Raw genomic sequence first — 16,868 nt, 5'->3', positions numbered from 1 at the left:
GTTATGTTGAAAATCACTAAAAGTGCGTTAACCGACTAACAAAAACGTCAGAAATACTAAATTTTACGGAAGAAATGTCAGAAGGGAGCTGCATCCAGGCTTTTTTGAAAAATTTAAAATGGGCCTGGAGTTGCCCACTTATGGACCAAAAACCATATCTCAGGAAGTACTCAACCGATTTCAATCAAATTCGGTGTATAATATTTTCTTAACACCCTGATGATATGTACCAAATATGGGTGAAATCGGCCCTTAGCCCTTCCTTACTTGTTTCTCTTATTACCAAAGATATAAAGTGACTTACTAATAAACAGACTAATATTTTTGTTTTGATTACCTTTTATGGCCTGACCTATTTTAGCTTAATGAGTTCCAGACAAAGAAATAGAGGTAACAATTCAAGATGGTCTAAGTTCGTGCTACTTGTGTCAAATATTAGAATCGAACAAAGAGAAGAAAGTCAATGAAAAGCAATAAGTTATGAAACATGTGAAAAGCTTTTAAAATATTTGCTCCGTGTGAGCCAATACAAAAAGTTATTAGGGAGATAGGTAATATCAACAAAATAATGAGCCACTTTTTGTCAGCTTAATTATCAGATGTTCATAATGAATTCCATATTCAGAGATTTAAGACAAACAATTTAGTTCAGACTAAAAAAAGTTAAACTCTATTATCCGGAAGTGAAGTATTGACATTTTCTTTGGTATCTCAGAAATTAAAAATAATATATTCTTCATTAATACTCGTACCTACAAAGGAAGAGTTTGGTCCAGCTTATACGATAGAAATTTAGATTTTTATTAACCCGATTTCTGTATGTAGAGTAAAAATTATGTGTGTTTTCTGTCGGAAGTAATATTCTGACGATAGTACTGCCGAAGAAAACTTTAATATTAAGTATTTTTTTTATTAGTCAAAGCGTGAACGATTTTTACAGGACCCACTGATTACGAAACGTTCTAATACGATTAATATTGACTATCCTGTTGCAAAAGAGCGAAGCAAAATTGCAATGCTTTCAGCGACAAACGCAAAATCATTATAACCGCCTCAAAAAATGTGAAATTGGCAATACGAGTGTATTCATCTGTCAGTTTCATTCCATCCTTCTGAATAGCTTCTCTCTGGTGAGAATACTTTGGTTTTTATGGGGAAATAACGTTTGCTCGTTACATTGCTTTCTGTTTACGCCTTTCACACAAATAGACTGCCAACTAGTCCATTTTTATGGCACTTTTTTCATTTATGTTTTTTTTTCTATGCCAGACTAGCAACGTGCATGCAATAACGTACATTGATTTAAAATAAACGAGAAAGTATACATGTTGGCATTCATTTACCAAATATACATGAACATGTCTGTAAATAATAGCTCCAATGCGAGCTTGTGTTGCTAAAATTAGATCCAATAGAGAAGTTCTTGTAAAATCAGTTGAACTGAATGGCATAAAACTATTGCTTGATTTGGTTACCATAATGGCCACATGGGCATAAGGCCAACATTTTTTAATGTTAACCATAACAAATACAAAAGATAAAAGATCGGGTATAACCGAACATTTCATACTCTTGCAACTTGCAATGATTAAAGCCAGGGAAGTAAATTCAGGTACATAAGGCTTGTTATTTATATGAGGCGAGTTTTCACCCGATATTATTTCTTCTAAGCGCAAATATGCACCGTTATGAAAAAAAAATTTAGTTGTTAAGATAACTAGCATATTCGCCGATATATCGCGTATTAAGTTACGCAGAAGTTCCAAAATATTTATATTAGGTATATGGGAGCAAAGAGAACTATGTACCCATTTGCAGCATACAGACTTACTACTTCTGAATTATATATCTCACACATTGACTGAAATTTTCGGTAAAATCCAGCTATAGCTTGTAGCTTTAGTGCTTTAGGAGGTGCATGCATTGTACCTATCAGACGTTTATACGTTTTCGGTAAATGGCATTTTGTGGGCGTTGCAGTGATCGAAATACACCCATATACGAATTAGGTGTTTGCTAAGGAAAGTACGTCTAAATATCAGTCAGTGTTATTATTGCTATTATTGCTATTATTAAAAAAATTGTATTTATCCACCAAAGAGACCTTCAAAAGTACTAGACAGTCAATAAGTACTAGAAATTTACTAATAATGGGAAACGTGTCAGTCTACTAACCTTCTAATATTACAACGATGACTATAACGGCGGTTCCGTTAATCGAGCGGCTTTCAAAAGAGAAAACGATAAAATTTGTGACCATAAACTAAGGAAATAATTCGCGTATATACAGACAGACATATGCTTTCAGCTCGTCCCCTTATCATTTATAATTATACACATATATATGTCGGGGATTTGTATGGGTACGGATTCACAATTAACACTTATTTAATCTGATGTGAAAAAGGAAGGTATTAGATTAATAGCCGGTTGGTTGCTTTTGAATAATTTTCAATTTAAGGCATTTGTGATTTGGTTTATGCTTATTAGTAGTTGAAGACACGCTTGCACATATATAGATTACATTCTAAAGATACATATGTATGTTATATGTTACTTAATAACATGCTGTAGTAATTTCATTGATTATACATATAGTAAATGTAACACTTGAAGAATATAATAGAAGTCGAAATTACCTCACATTTGTAACTAACATTTTGCTTCATATTTCTCTTATTAAACATGTTTAGTGCCAGCATATTAATTAATATTTTTAATTGTTTTATAACATACATAGGTGTACTTTGTGTTCTCCACTGTTGTTATGCTCATTACCGTTTACGATGAAGAGGAGTTTCTGGCTGTCAGCAGAGAACAACCACTAGGCGAAAGCATCTTGGCTAAGGGAGAGATAACTCCGGGTGAGTGTGTGTTTAGAATTACTTTAATAGTTTAGTAATATCAAAATTTCAATACTTTTAGTTATATTATATTGGAAACACGCTTTTGTTCTTTTAGCTATTGTTGTATTTAATATTATCTTCCTGATTTGCACGTTCTTCATCATAATATCATCGCTATTAACGTTTATTGGACTAAAGCAGGTAAGTGTGAATTGGTTGTAACTTAAATTTTTAACAATAAACAGCAAAAAAAAGTGCGAACAAATAAAATACATTTTTTCTTTGCCCAGAATCGTCGTCAACTGCTGTTACCCTGGATTATTTTCATGCTTTGTGCTCATTGAAATTGTTCATTTGGTCTATCTGTCATTTACGCAAATGGTGAACTTCGATCCCGTTGTCGGCTTTAATCGACTTTTTTATAATGTGTCTAAATGTGAGTGTTTAAAGAATACGACATTAATTAATATATATTTATGAATTTTATATGATGCCACATCTTTTTGATAATGAGAAAAAAATTCAACTTTTGAATAGTTTTTAAATTAATTCTACTTCATTATAAGGATTCGTTGTTTAGTTTAGATCAATATTTATTTTCTTTAAAAAGAGGTTTCACTGTAATTATTTTTATGATCGTAGCATATTTAGGAGGAAAACCTGAAACTGCATATTCCCAAAATTTCCTGAGATTAGACTGTTCGACTAACTAAGCGTTAATCCATCAGTAAAGAAGCTCACTACCACTTTCATTCAGCAGCTTCTTCCTACCTACATCCTCTTACAGGTGGAAAAGGCCACCAATATTTGTTAAACAATATTTCGATTCTGCTCACTTCCGGACCCACCAAGCCAGAGTCTCTTTTGTTAATTTTCTTTCCTTTGGAAACCTACACAAATTTTTAAATGCAGAGCTGTGCATAATATCTATACATACACTGCACGGGACACTTACAAAGGTGCTCTGACAGTTCTACCATAGCTTTGGCAACAGAAAACAAACACCCAATTAATATGTGTTGACGCCTTACTTTTGTTAATGCTTAGTGTTTGCTTGCTTCGTTTGACCTCTTGAACTACTAGCAGTTCGGCATCGGCTGACTGCCTTCATTAGGAAAATATTAAACACATTTCTTAAACACCCACAAATAGATTATATTGTATACTGTAAATCTATGTCGCCAGCACACAAATACATAAATCATAAGTATAAGTAAACCGTTTTTCTGCTGTCATTATTTTAATACATCTTCTTACCGTTTCTTTTCTATTTTAACCTTATTCATATTGTTTCTTCTTTATTTTATCGCCACTTAGTCTTACTGTCTGCTGTGCGTGATATCGCAATATCAAACTTACCTGCAAGGAATGGGTTGCGGGAATCAACAGATACGGGTAAGTATTATTAGCAATTCTTTACGGGTCGTATTTCCACCACAATACAAACAAACGTAAAAATATATATTGTATTTGCAATGTTCAAACACATATACATACACAACTATAATTACATATACATACGATTTCAATAATGATATTATAATGAAAAAAGTTATCTAGAGATTTCTATATTTTCGTGTCTAATACAATTATATTAAAATCAACAATGTGATTTAATAAAATGATATTATGTATAAACTCCACCAAGGAAAAAAGTCAGTCAAATAACACAGTACAACAGCTAATCTGGGGGTGAGAGATTCCAAGTCAGGGTGATGGTACTAGGTCAGTATAGTAAAACCCTCAAAGGGTTTGGCGTTTAATTTAAAATAAAAGTTGGAATTCATATACATATATATCTAGCATATAAGTAATAACGTGCGTCATTGTGATTTCAGTGAAATAATTATAAGTTATAAAAATGGAATGGTACTAATTAAATGCAATTAAGATACTTGTGGGAGAGATGATTTGTGATATAAAGGACGAGTAGACGAAGTAGCAAATACGCGTGTGAAAGAAAATATAAAGTTAAATTTCTTATATTATATTTTTTGATTTCACTATTATGCGTTAACCGCAAATAGCGTTTAAAGTAAAGTTAAATTATTTTCCTGTCTACGAAGACTAAACTCCCCTTTGTTTTCGCACAGACCGAAGTGGTGATACAATCAGATGATGGTGGAAATGAATTGGAACAGAATTATCTGCGTGCAATAAAAATACACAAATCAATCGCCAGTCTTTGCATAGCAACAACTCCAAACAGGCATATTTCGACGATACACGAGGAAATGGACCAAAATCATAAAATTCATACGGATTCAGGTAATAAAGAACTTTTTCCTTAAACTTAATCAAGTTATATATGGACTTATATGCATACATCGAAGTGATTAGGAAGAGGTTGCGAATTAGGTTGTTTGAGGTTTAATGTTTTTATTATATGGCTGTAAGTATCACCGATTTACAGAAGTGGCTGAAACCATTTATTTCCAAAATATACTTTGTGGCTATCATTTATCTTATTAAACTTGAGCTATTCGACCGCTGGTCACATAATTGATTTACGCTGATAAAAGGACTCCTTAATCACATCATAGCGAAGGTCGAAACATTTAAGCGCTAAAGCAACAACAATAGTGCTTTATATGGTATACACAGCCGTATAGTGGACGCTTATATATAAATTTAGGTATAAACGTCCATCAACAAAAGTTGGCCACATCCCTAGCCGCACACTATTTGCCGCATTTGCAGAGATTTGCTTTGTTGTTTGGGAAAAAGTTGCGTGCGAAAGAGGCACGTACCAAATCGCCCGCATGAAATCAAAGCATGGGTTTGACGGATTGCCAGTAGCCTTCCGAAATATTAACTAAGCCAATTTTCAAATATGTTGCCGCGTTTGCGCTTGCAAATATGTGTTTGTATTTATTTGGCGAAATTTTCATGGCTAAAATTTAAGTTGTTGTTCTTACAGCCAACGTTAAAAATTTATATAAAAGCGAGTGAGGGGAAAACCTGCAAAATCATGCTGAATATGTGAATTACAAATGCGAGTATATTTCTCAAATTATATTAATATATATAGATGTATAATATTAATACCATAATAACGAAATATACTTAATAATGAGCGCAGTGCGCCACATCGATATGACGATATCAGTTCAATATTGAGATTAAGTCATAAATAATGTTATGAAATTTTATTTTTTCGAAAATCATCGATTGTTGTTCACAGAAAAATTATAAATCCACCGAAAATTCTCGTACCAGTACTGATTAAATGCCCAGCAAATACAAATCCATATGCAGAATAGTTACCGCCATCTTTATAAACTTTCTGTTTTATTGACTACAGCCTACAATAAAGTTATTCTGCAGATTTCGTCAATGTTTTCAAAACCGAATGTCACACGAATACAAATTTCTTTATCAAATATGGGGTTAATTAAGATTATTTCACTCAGGGCTGTTTTAATTCTCACCACATTTATTTTCTGTGGATGTGTAAAAACATTTTGTTAGTGAATACCATCTTTTTTGAATATTTTATCTCCACATCATCTGTTGGAATTAAACTATTTAATAAAGAAAAAATACTTTTTATGAAGATCTGCATCTTGATTTTACATAGTGATTTCATTTACTATGCGGTCCGATCTGACTTCGGATATGGTAGCATTATTGAAAAATTATCTAGGCCAAGTTTCGTGTAGATATCAACCAAATAAAAAAGACTTCCATATAAGGACTTTAACTTGATCGATTAGCTTGTATGGCGACTACATGCAATAGTGGACCAATATCGTAGTTTCTGACTCACGAAAAATGTTAATTTCTCAAAAAATGGGGGACTATTTCGCGTTCGAATCTCGGACGTTTCCTTCTAGGTGTTACAAAAATTAATGGGTAACTTAATAAACTCCATACAGGGAGCAATATTTGGGTTTATGAAAATTGAAACATTTGAATCAAATTCGAAATGGCGTAAGGAAATTTATAGTTGAAAATTATATTTCCGAAATTCTCCGGATGCCGCCTAAATATTGTAATTAAGAATGTTAGCACTTTCATTTTATTGGAAAGGTTTGTAACTACTTCAAATGTATAAAACAGAAAATATTAATACAACAATGTAATCTCCAAAGAAACTGAACGATCAGTTTCAAATTATTGTAGAAGTATTTTGTATGTATGAATGATATGATTTGGTCCAACGGAAGTTAACTTATTTTTTATGTTTTTTTTTCTGTTCGAGTCAGTTTTGGCCAGTTTTGACAACATGTGGAAGTTTAAAATTAAGTTGAAGTCATTAAGTCATTAACCGTTATTGCTATATACTTGTAAAACAACTATTGTAGGTTATAATCACGTCTGTAAATTATTTCTCGAACTCGATTTTCAACCAAATGAATGGCTTAACATTAAGTTACAATTAACTTACGACCAAATGTTATATATTTTCGCCACGGCTGGGAAAGTTAAGAAAAATGGGAACCATAAATATTTAAGGTTTAATTAAATATAAAATCAACCCAAAATTTATGAATAATTCCACAGTAAAAAATTTTTGTGCATTACATAAAATATTTTTGGTGTCTTACGGCATGTAAACACATATATATATATATGATAATAAGGATTTATTCTTATAATATTAATACTCAAAACTACAACGCACATAACCAGAAGCCGATTTTAAATATTCGCGATTAAATGAAACGACCGTCAAATAATCCCTTTCTGTGCCTCTGCTTTCAGGTTCTATTTTATTTACTTTTGTATGGACTCACGTATATATGAAGCTTATGTTTGTCCATACAGCAAAGAAAAATGATTATACCCAAAAACATGACAAGCAAATAAATTTTTCCACATGAAGCGTTTATGCAAAAGTGCGCATACGCAGTGGCGTACCCAACTTTAGGGTACTAATTATATAACAGCGAATATATGAATGCATTTTAAGCATTATTTCTCAATTTCATTCATTATTATGTGTTCCAAAAATTTTCAAAGTGTTGGCAAAACGATTTCTTGTAAGTAACTTCAGGTAACTTAGGATCTTTTGTTTTCTGTTGCAATTCTGGTGCAATTCTGCCTTATTTGCGAGTAGTTGTGCAATTTTAGCAGTTAATAGTAGTTTAATAATGGATATGTCTTCAAAATTTTCATGATCCATAAATATGGACAAGCTTGGGTGCGTGTTCGATAACTCTTTTTCGGCATGAAATATATAGTAAAACTCTTTTATCTCGGAAAAGCGGTCAGTTTGGTCAATGAGAAAGTATTGCTGTGATTGATACAACTTCTGAACGTTTATAGTGAACTGATTGAGAAAGGTAAATAGGTTTATTAGTGTTTCTCTGATTTTTCTCCTAGATAGTTAACATCGCTTTTCTAAGTAGTCTGTTATATACTTTTTCCGACTTCCACTTCTACCCCCACTCAGCAAATCAACACTTTTATATTCTTCATAACTATAATCTGTGCATAAAACTATTCAAAGCATATATATTTTATGTCACATTTGAACCTATTAAATTATACTTGATTGTAAGACTATTTGTATATGTGTAGCTGTTATTCCCTATGACTTTTATGTTAGTTGGACTTTTCTGTTTCCTGTTGCTGACCTTGTTTTGTTTGTTTAGGTCCTGTGCAGTCAACAAAAATCAGGCGTTGACATACACACCTATGTAGATTTGTCAATATGCTAGGTTCCAATTGTGAGCATTATAAAGTACAATATACTATATACTGAATACATTAAATATAGTGTCAATGGCAAATATTTTTAGGCAAAAAATATTTATGCATTTTTTTTTGCTGGACTTCTTGTGACTGATATGAAATATGTCCTGTAAGTGTGTTAGTGAATTAATTCTATCGATTTCCATGCAGACACTTTCATGGTGGTCAAGCATCACAACCATATTTATTGTACAATGTGAATGAACTTTATGCATGTGTAAGTGAGTCTACTTAAAAATGTGTATGTTTTGTGCTCAAGTGGCAAATTGGTTTTGTTGACTCTAATTGTTAATTAAGAAGTTATAACTTATGACGTCAGGGGTCAGTCTCTATGTACTCTTACTCACTTTAACGCTTGGTGGTAATTTGATTTAAGTTTGGTAGCATTATCTTAAGTCTATTAACCAGTACTGTGGTTTAACAAACTGGATTTGAATCGAAGAAGACAGTCCTAATATTAGAGCTACTGAGATAAAGTTATTTTATAACTTCTCTAAAAAATAGCATACAAATATTTATCCAACATACAGTTTGATACCAGATGGAAAAGGTATTCTATTGCCACGCCCACAATATACCGTTAAACGAAAAAGTATAAAGTGGTAAAAAAGTCACGACTCATGCATCAAAATGTGTATATTTTGTGTTTGGTAAAGATGACCACAGTGGAGGCTACATTTCATAAAGTAAAAGTATGTGTAAAACTACTAAAATTGTCTAGAAAACCTAGAAATATTTAATAGTACGGCTTTTTCAGCAGACCGAAATAAGCACAACTTTCAAATTGGCTAATGGGAATGGTCCCGCTCGCATACTACTCGTTCAACTTACACCCTGTTTAGTTTCTTCTATGACATGAAAACGGGTGAAATCGGACTACAATCACGTCACTCCATATTTTTGTGATGTATAGTATAACACAAGCATCGGTGGGGACAAAATCAGTGCTTGACTTTAATATGTACCAACTACTTATACTTTCCTCTATATCGAAAATATTTTTTCAACTTAAAGAAATATAGTCGATATCGTCCCTTAAAGTAGCGTTGTCTAGTACATAAAAATGTTAAAATAGCTTTAGTGCAATATGTCTCTGGTGTATCATATAATCGGTCAATATGTAAGGAGTCGTCGCGATACCAAAATAACATGTTAACAACTTCTTTCTGCCTTTTTGTATTTGAAAGTGAGAAGTATGTTCTGTCGTAACTTTCCCTGATGCAAATAAATTTCATAAGTTTCACTCCGCATATATATTCTCCCAAACACATATACCAAATTGTCAATATTAACGGAGCGAAATGTTTTGCGCTGCCATCCTATAAAAAAAAGCTATTTTATTTTATATTGATGCCTCTTTCCCACATTGACCCACAAAATACAAGCATTCGGCTTAAATCTTTTTGAACATATTTATTCTTTCAGTTCGTTCAAAAAAATAACATTTTTGTGTTGAAAAGTGTAGGTAGCGTTTATAAGGAAACACTTTTTTTTTTGCAATCTCCCACGTTGTCTATTATGATCTGACATCTTTCATGGGACCTTGCAACTAAATTTTCCGCACATTGCAGAGGAAGCGACCGTCAAGTATGTTGGATAAGAAGAACGACAACTTTTGCTGTCGATAAATATTTTCTTGATATAATATTATCGGTTTCATTAAAGCTAAAATATTCTCTATTGGATTGGCGACTGGTCATTCTGATGACCAATCTAAAGTTACCATAATTATTGTTTCAACCGAATACAGAATCTTTTTCCATGTTTCGGATCATTGTGTTCTTAAAATATGAAATCATGGTTCTTTTGCTGAAACTCATTACAGCTGACTTCATAACAACATTTTTTTTATACGAGTTTATCATTCTAATCGTTTTCAGGTTTTCACAAGGCACCTCCAAATCTGAAACCTATGAATAGAGAAGCATCCAAAAACATGCACCTTTTGAAATCGTGTTTTATTCTCAAAAGAAGAACAATATGAAGCTTTGCCCTCACTTCTGGATATCACGTGATACCTCTATTTTTCTAAATTGCCTTTTAAGTTTCTAATTATATATACGAGTATATCGATTGACATTTTAAAACATTTTTTACTACTTTCATATGCTTTATTTAATTTAATTTAATTATATCAGATGTGGCGAGCGAACTGACTGAGGAGAACTGCTTGCACATAACTGTCAGCGTTCCGTCTCCGTTATAAATGTGACATTACCAGCGTTTTTTCTCTAGTGGAACCGGGGTACCGGCAACGCGTGACGGAGAGTACAATCAGTAGCCGAGGCAGCAACAGGATTTGTAACGAAAACATGCAACAATTACGCGTAAGAAGCTTAAGTACGAAAATTGTTGATGTAAGTGTACGAATATGCACCTGAAGATATTTTTGTGCTGCAGAAATTCACACGTAAAGGCCGTGCGCAGTGAAAATGCAGGCTGTATTTCATTGAAAGAAGAAGAAAAAATCAATTTTTGAAGTCTTAAAAAAGGTGTTAATTTAGAGGTGTAGGAGTTTTATTTTAGGTAAAATGCTGAAAAATCAAATTTCAGGGTTATAGCTCTAGGTATAAATTTATACCACATCTCATCAGCAATGCGCCGAATATTAAATTGTTATTGCCAATGATGTGGCATAACACCATGAACTAAGTAGATTTACCAAACGTTTCTTACAATAAGGTGATGATTTGAAATTCGGTATAGCGGGCTGCATGGTTCTCTCGGAATCATTCAGATTTTACAGAAGTTTTCGGGAATACTCAAAACCTCTCGCTCTCATTTTGGACGCTGAGGCTGTATTCGCATCCGCTTTTAAAAAAACATTTTCAAATAATGCCTTTAACATGAAAGCCACATCATACGGTTCATTTTGAAAGAAGTCTGGGCAATCTATTAACATATTCTAAACACGTCAAATACTACAGTTTGGATGATTCACGTACAAGTTAAGCCATCAATGTGCCTAATCAATGATGAGTGCGAAGTATTTTGAACCTAAGCAACTAAAGCACGAGTTTTAGAAGTAAATTTCCACTTTATATCCAGCAGCGTAGGAGTTTGCATAATAATATTCCAAAGGTTACTCAAAATAAAAATCAAAGACAGAGATATGGTTTGCGAGCTAAACCTTTAAAAAATTCTAGATCCTAAAAAACACCCCTTAATATACAAAAATGTAAATACAATTTAATTCCGAAAACTTTTTCGAATTTAATATTGTAATAAAATTTTAATTCACTGCGAAAGTGAATAAAATTAAAATAAAAATTAAGCCTTTATATTATCAAAAACTAATATGAAACCGAATATCTTAATTTATAATTTTTATTGTACAAATGGTAAGTCCCTTAGTCTTTTAAATAAAAACTCAATTAGTTTAAAGCAGTTTGCAGAAAAAGGTTGAAATAATAATAATATTGTATGAAGACTAATACTAATGTAATGAGTTCTAAATCAGTTTCTTTATTAAATTGTGTTTGTAGTCTTAACTCTTACAAGATTAAGAATCAAAGCGATAAAACTAGCGTTAAGAGTGCTTTTGAATATTTTTCAAATAAAAATCTTGCCAAATAATTTAAACTCAGTGGACTAAGAACTTTGCGAACATCGTTTAAAGTTTTTAGCACTAATGGAAGTCTTTAAAACTAATAGGCTTACCGTACATTAACTTTAAGCTTTTTTTAAATTTTATTTTTATAATGTACATATGTTTTAGAATATGCATAGAAAATTTCATACCGTTTCGGTGAATATTTTCGAAGTAGTTCTTTTTCAAATGAATATATTTACTAATACTAAGTCTTAAAATACAGCTAGAGGATACCATAATAGCACAAGTTCTTGAATTAAAAAATTTAAAAGTTTTCTCCGAAAAAATATTGGAATTTCGCATATTTCGGTCCTTTAACTGTATATAACCCCTTAAGGAAACTCGTTCGAAAATGAGTTAGTAAATTTATTGCCCTTAGGACTTCAACATTTATTTCTTTGCCCAATAAAACTATCGACATTCTCTTAATTGTTTAATTGTGTATTACTTATTCACCGCACATTTCGATATTAATCTTTTTCGATACATTTTGTATCAAGCTTTAAGTGGCAAGACATTTCAGTTTTTACAGTTAATTATAGAAAAATTGGTTAGTGATTGCCACTATGTTTTCATGAAGGAAATGCTACCGATATCAAAAACAGACACAATAAGTGTTTTCCGGGCATTGCGCCAAGTGTTACAATCATTCGAATGAGGTTTGCCAAAGTCAGCACACCGAAAACAATGTACGCTGTAAACGTCCTAAGATACTGTTACGGACAAATGAGGTTAAGTTGAGTTGAGTTGAAAACGAGCTTACAATGTAGACAAATTATCCGGTCTTAATTTGATGAAAATAACTCCATTGGGGTAGGCTTCCAATTAATTTAACGTGTACCGTATTCTGGGTACCTGGTTTTTAGGGATACTTATTAAAAAGAAATTCAGTGACAATAAAGAGGTTATTTCAGTTCGTTCACAAGATAATTCGAACAAGAAAACCATAACGAACACGCTTAAGGCTCTCAAATCGTCAACGTTTCTGATAATTATTTGTCGAAGAATATTTGTTGGCACAAGCACTAACCGTAACAAGCTAATGTGGAAAATCAGAAAATTTCTAAAGAAAAAAAAAATATACTACAAAATTTTATCGAAAAGTTGTAAGACCATTATAATTTTAAAAGCAACTATATTACAGTAATAAATCAAATTTAGCTATAAAAATATATTTTTCTTTAAAGTGATGTGAACTTTCAACTTATCTGTTGACTCAATTTGTTTAAGTTCTAGTACATATTCCGATAAAAAAAATTGAATAAAATCACTTTAACTACTGATAATTAAATACTAAATTAGCCACCAGTTGTTAACGAATGCAGTAACTGTATGATTTTCTCATTAAAAAACCTTTTCCGTTGATATCGAGTGGGAATTGTTCACTACTACTAAGTGAAAAAGTCAATTTAAATTGTTTTAATTGTCAACAACGTGATAATATTTACCTATTTTTATGTGTATATTTATAAAATGGATTAATTTTTTAAATATTTTTCTTTTTAATGCACACAAAATATAAAAAGCAAATTGCGAAGCTGGCGCATGAAACGTATTTTGTTTTTATATAATATTTTCTCAATTATATAATAAGTGAGTTAAATTCTTTTTTTGCAAAGGCGACCACCATAGCAAAAGTTTCATTAATTGATTCCTAAAAAAGTCGGTTCGGCAACAAAAAATGTTAATAAAAGCATTACCGATTTAGATTAAATCTCCAAACACTTTTATGGTTGGGTGTGTGTGCGTGCATGTTTTGTATTATATTTGCTTAATCCAATTACACTTACGTTCATCGCGTGTAAGTAACCTCAGCACTGCCATGTCGCAACCAATAGGTTATACGAGTATGCAGGTCTTCTGGTTGTACAAACCACAAGCACGTGCTCTGTCCTAAATCGGCAGATTTAAAAAAGGACACTTTATACTCGGTATTGTTGATTTTATTTATTCATTCATCATTCAATTTCAATGTTCCGGTTGGCAGTCTTTGTTGTTGCGCAAACACACTGCAAGTATATGTACATACAAGTGTAAGTATAAGTATATGTGTATGCTTAAAATGTCTCAATACCGCAAAAGCTTTCAGCATTAAGCACATATGGTTTTATTTCATGGTTGTAATGTTATTTTACTAGTAATTAGAAGTGGCTAAGAGCTGCAAGTAGCTAAATATTTTTTTTCTCACAACCCATTTAACACATAAATAAACATTAATTTAGTGATATTAAAACTTCAACTTAAGCTTATTTACTTTTAGCTATATTACTTCTAATAATTCTATAACTAAACGAATTTATGTAAATATAAACATAACTTCCATTGAACTTTAAACCTATATAATTCATTATTTTAAGATAAGTTGTTTTATACTCAGGGATTTAAGAGTCTCTCTACCTAAAGAAAAGGGGGCTGTACATAAAATTTTCAAATTTAGGATTTATTAAATTACTTCGTGTGATTGTTTTTAAATCTTGAAATTTTTAAAAATATTAAACTATTTGCTGAAACTTTACATTTTTCCAAAAGTTAGTACAACTTATTATAATTGGTGGTTGCTACTTTAATTGTACTATTTAATTACTCAACAATTACGTGAATTCTTTAGAAATATGCTCCAGCAGTACAGTTAGCATTCTTTGAAAATGATTGAGCTTAAGAAAATATAAATTTATTTTCTGTGATCGTTGTGAGCCCACGAGTTGCTTTATTGATGCTCCTGAAGACTCTTTCAAAAACCTGCTTGTGTAAAAGTATAATTTACAATAGTCGCAGCTTTGGACAAAGAGCAATATCTGCCGCTGGACTGGTATGGCTAGAAATTATGTAACTCAATCTTAACTTCCGATTCTCTTACCAACCTCGACAGAACTCGAAAAATTAATTAAATATTCTATGCCAATCATATGATTCAGCTAAATGAAAAAGTCTGGGTAATTTCGTCTAATTCTATGGGCGAAATCTTCATAAATTTGAACGGAAAGTTCCAAACCAAACATCACTTTGGTTTCACCTCTATCAGTTAAGTGAAAGTAAACATTGACGATGATTTTGATGAAATTATTTGAAATTTTAAGCGCACATTTATAAATGTTTGAATGGAGATACAAGCGTACCAAGTATATGCATATGTTACTAATGTTATGTCACCAATTAAGCGGTTTAAAATATATTCATTTAATTACTTGTTTTAAATGTTATACATTGAAAGCTGTAATTAAAATTAATTGAAAGACCATTGAATTAATTTCCCATTGATAGGTTAAACATCAATCAGACTGTATAGTTTATATAACATATTTTTGCTATGAACTTACATGATGATTACGGGTATTCTGTTGAATTGCAGTTCTTACTTTAGTCATACACATATACTAACTTTACTTATACGAGATTTTCCGCCAATTTTCATTCTAACAGAACTTGGTATTTCTTTTTTCGCTAATATTTACACATTCTAATATATTATTTTTTGCCGCCATTGAAAATTATTCAGTGACGTTAATCCAACGGGTCGAATTGAAACTAACTTAAGCATTAATCATTATATTTATATCATAAAGGTGGCTATACAGTTATGCAAGTGTGTTTGAAAGAAAAATCTAATAATTTCAGAAAAAAATACTCACCCATTTTATTTTGAATCAGTCGTGTTGAATGGGTTCTATTGAATCGAATATACATTTGAATAATGAAGCGTCCGAAGAGAGAAAAGTGCATGAGTATGAGAACAAATGAAATTAAAGGCGGGAATCATTACTTAAAAAACTTCAAACAAGTTAAACAGTCTTTCCTTGAACAAGCAAAACTCCGAGTTCATTTTCCCCAAGCAAAAGTTTCTCGGAAGGGTCTCATTTCTCTGGCATGGAATTTTATTACAGCTAAATAAAAAGAGAATAGCTAGAGGTATAAAAAGTGTGGATTTTTTCACCTAATATTTAAATTCAGACAACTAGGTAGCCTATTTGAAAGACTGAATTTGACAATCAAAATCAAATCAGAACATAAATTTCTTAATAATTATATATCAGGGAAAATATGCTTCTTATAAAGTCAAAAACTGTTAGAAAGATTCTTAAAGTATTTGCAATCTACGCGAAAGTTATTGAGTAAGGCTAGCGAATCAAATAAGCATATACGAGATACCATAATATGTGCACAAGTTCTTGAATTAATAAATTTAAAAGTTTTCTCCGAAAAAATATCGTATAATAGCGAAATTATTACTATTTACAGAAGACTTATTCAAAACACCTTATATACATATATGTTGCAGCCGATGTATAAAACCTGAGCTCAGTTTAATTATTCAAGTATGTTATACATAAAGAAAATAAAGTTTATTTTTAGGTAAACAAAAACTAGAAAAAACGTTAACTTCGGTTGCACCGAAGCTAAATACCCTCACAAGTGCATTTCTGTTAGTAACTGTGTGCTCAGTTTGTATGGGAGCTATATGCTATAGTATTCCGTTCTGAACAATTTTTATTTAGATTATATTGTTACTTTAAGCAGTAATCCATGCCAAATTTCGTGAAGATACCATGTCAAATGCCAAAGGCCCTTGATTCCTATCGTTCGGTTTGTATGGCAGCTGTATGCTATAGTGAGCCGATCTGAATAATTTCTTCTGATATTACATTATTTCTGTAAAAAACACCTCATACCAAATTTCGTGAAGATATATCGTGAAATTAGGAAGTTTCCCATGCAAGTATTTGATTTCGATC

General features: G+C 31.7%; 1 pseudogene; it reads left to right on the top strand.

Annotated features, from left to right (window-relative positions):
* LOC108978081 overlaps positions 1-5,137 on the top strand; it is a 21,510-nt pseudogene extending 16,373 nt beyond the window's left edge.
* Positions 5,138-16,868: the final 11,731 nt, after the last annotated feature.

Source organism: Bactrocera latifrons, unplaced genomic scaffold (genome assembly GCF_001853355.1).
Source record: "Bactrocera latifrons isolate USDA-ARS-PBARC rearing strain unplaced genomic scaffold, ASM185335v1 scaffold_1, whole genome shotgun sequence".
Lineage (NCBI taxonomy): Eukaryota > Metazoa > Arthropoda > Insecta > Diptera > Tephritidae > Bactrocera > Bactrocera latifrons.
This window is presented reverse-complemented; position numbering and strand designations above follow the sequence as displayed.